Source organism: Anarhichas minor, unplaced genomic scaffold (genome assembly GCF_050575085.1).
Source record: "Anarhichas minor isolate MPS153535 unplaced genomic scaffold, ASM5057508v1 ptg000017l, whole genome shotgun sequence".
Classification (NCBI taxonomy): Eukaryota; Metazoa; Chordata; class Actinopteri; order Perciformes; family Anarhichadidae; genus Anarhichas; species Anarhichas minor.
This window is the reverse complement of record NW_027466463.1, coordinates 87,501-90,000: the sequence shown is the minus strand read 5'-3', so window position 1 is coordinate 90,000 and position 2,500 is coordinate 87,501.

The window sequence follows — 2,500 nt, the reverse complement described above, 5'->3', positions numbered from 1 at the left end:
TTTGGTGATGATCGTATATAGCTCTTGGCTACTTGGTGCTAGCCTCCTGAGACTTGCAGTGTGTGTTGGTATTAAGCCAGAGCACGTGTGTGTCAAGTTTCTGTGGCTCTAGCTTGTTCCTTTAGTATAGCTGTCATAGACTCCCATTGCTTTAGGGTTAGGGTTAGGGTTAGGGTTAGGTTTAGGGTTAGGGTTAGGGTTAGGTAATAGCAAGGATACCAGACTTTTGGCGTGATGATCGTATATAGCTGTTGGCTACTTGGTGCTAGCCTCCTGAAACTTGGTGTGTGCATTCCTAGCACACCAGAGCACCTTTGTATTAAGTCTGGCATCTGTAGCTGCTTCCTGTGGTATGGCTGCCATAGAGCCCCATTGGATTATTTTGGTGATGATCGTATATAGCTCTTGGCTACTTGGTGCTAGCCTCCTGAAACTTGCTGTGTGTGTTGGTATTAAGCCAGAGCACGTGTGTGTCAAGTTTCTGTGGCTCTAGCTTGTTCCTTTAGTATAGCTGTCATAGACTCCCATTGCTTTAGGGTTAGGGTTAGGGTTAGGTTTAGGGTTAGGGTTAGGGTTAGGTAATAGCAAGGATACCAGACTTTTGGCGTGATGATCGTATATAGCTGTTGGCTACTTGGTGCTAGCCTCCTGAAACTTGGTGTGTGCATTCCTAGTACACCAGAGCACCTTTGTATTAAGTCTGGCATCTGTAGCTGCTTCCTGTGGTATGGCTGCCATAGAGCCCCATTGGATTATTTTGGTGATGATCGTATATAGCTCTTGGCTACTTGGTGCTAGCCTCCTGAAACTTGCTGTGTGTGTTGGTATTAAGCCAGAGCACGTGTGTGTCAAGTTTCTGTGGCTCTAGCTTGTTCCTTTAGTATAGCTGTCATAGACTCCCATTGCTTTAGGGTTAGGGTTAGGGTTAGGGTTAGGTTTAGGGTTAGGGTTAGGGTTAGGTAATAGCAAGGATACCAGACTTTTGGCGTGATGATCGTATATAGCTGTTGGCTACTTGGTGCTAGCCTCCTGAAACTTGGTGTGTGCATTCCTAGCACACCAGAGCACCTTTGTATTAAGTCTGGCATCTGTAGCTGCTTCCTGTGGTATGGCTGCCATAGAGCCCCATTGGATTATTTTGGTGATGATCGTATATAGCTCTTGGCTACTTGGTGCTAGCCTCCTGAAACTTGCAGTGTGTGTTGGTATTAAGCCAGAGCACGTGTGTGTCAAGTTTCTGTGGCTCTAGCTTGTTCCTTTAGTATAGCTGTCATAGACTCCCATTGCTTTAGGGTTAGGGTTAGGGTTAGGTTTAGGGTTAGGGTTAGGGTTAGGTAATAGCAAGGATACCAGACTTTTGGCATGATGATCGTATATAGCTGTTGGCTACTTGGTGCTAGCCTCCTGAAACTTGGTGTGTGCATTCCTAGCACACCAGAGCACCTTTGTATTAAGTCTGGCATCTGTAGCTGCTTCCTGTGGTATGGCTGCCATAGAGCCCCATTGGATTATTTTGGTGATGATCGTATATAGGGTTAGGGTTAGGTAAGAGGGTAATAGCCACGATGCCCGAATGGGCATCGTCTATAACTTTCTGAAAGTTTGTGCTAGAGTCCTGAAATGTTCTGTGTGTATTCCTGGCATGCCCTAGCACCTGTGTATGAAGTTGCGTGGCTTCAGCTGTTTCCTTTGGTATGGCTGCCATAGACTCCCATTGCTTTGTGCTGGGGGCCTTCGAGGTCCTGGAGCCTGGCTCTTCTGGGATAAGTTTTGATAGGAAGGTCCTGGAACCTTGCAAGTGGGCTCTACCCCCACTAAGTGGTCGATTGCGGTTCGATTGGTACCAAGTTTGAGGTCCTAGGACCTTGGGAAGGGGTAATAAATCCCCGTCACCATATATGGTGAAGAGGCTTAGATGGTGTTTAGCTCTTGGCTACTTGGTGCTAGCCTCCTGAAACTTGGTGTGTGTATTGCTAGCATGCCCTAGCACCGTTGTAGTAAGTATGGCGTCTCTAGCTGCTTCCTAGGACCTAACCCTAAGCTATTCACACATCCTAAGCTTTACGACACATGTATGACTGGTTGTGGTTAGTTAAACCTACTTGGGTAGGTCCTAGAGCCTTGCAAGTGGGCTCTACCCCCACTAAGTGGGTGATTGTGGTTGGATAGAAAGCAGTTTGGTGCTGGTAGGACCTTGGGAAGCGTGAATGCGCGGCCTGATCCATGTTTTCCATGTGTGTGTATGTGGTGAGCTGTTTGTGGGTGTGTTTGGTTGGTGGGAGTGGTTGAGGTTAGGATAGAGGTGTGTTTGGGCTTGGCTTTAGTGTCTGGACCTGTCTTGGTGGGTTGGGAGTGGTTGAGGTTAGGATTAGGTCATGTTCGGTTTGGGGTTAGGACTAGGTAATAGCAAGGATACCAGACTTTTGGCGTGATGATCGTATATAGCTGTTGGCTACTTGGTGCTAGCCTCCTGAAACTTGGTGTGTGCATTCCTAGCACA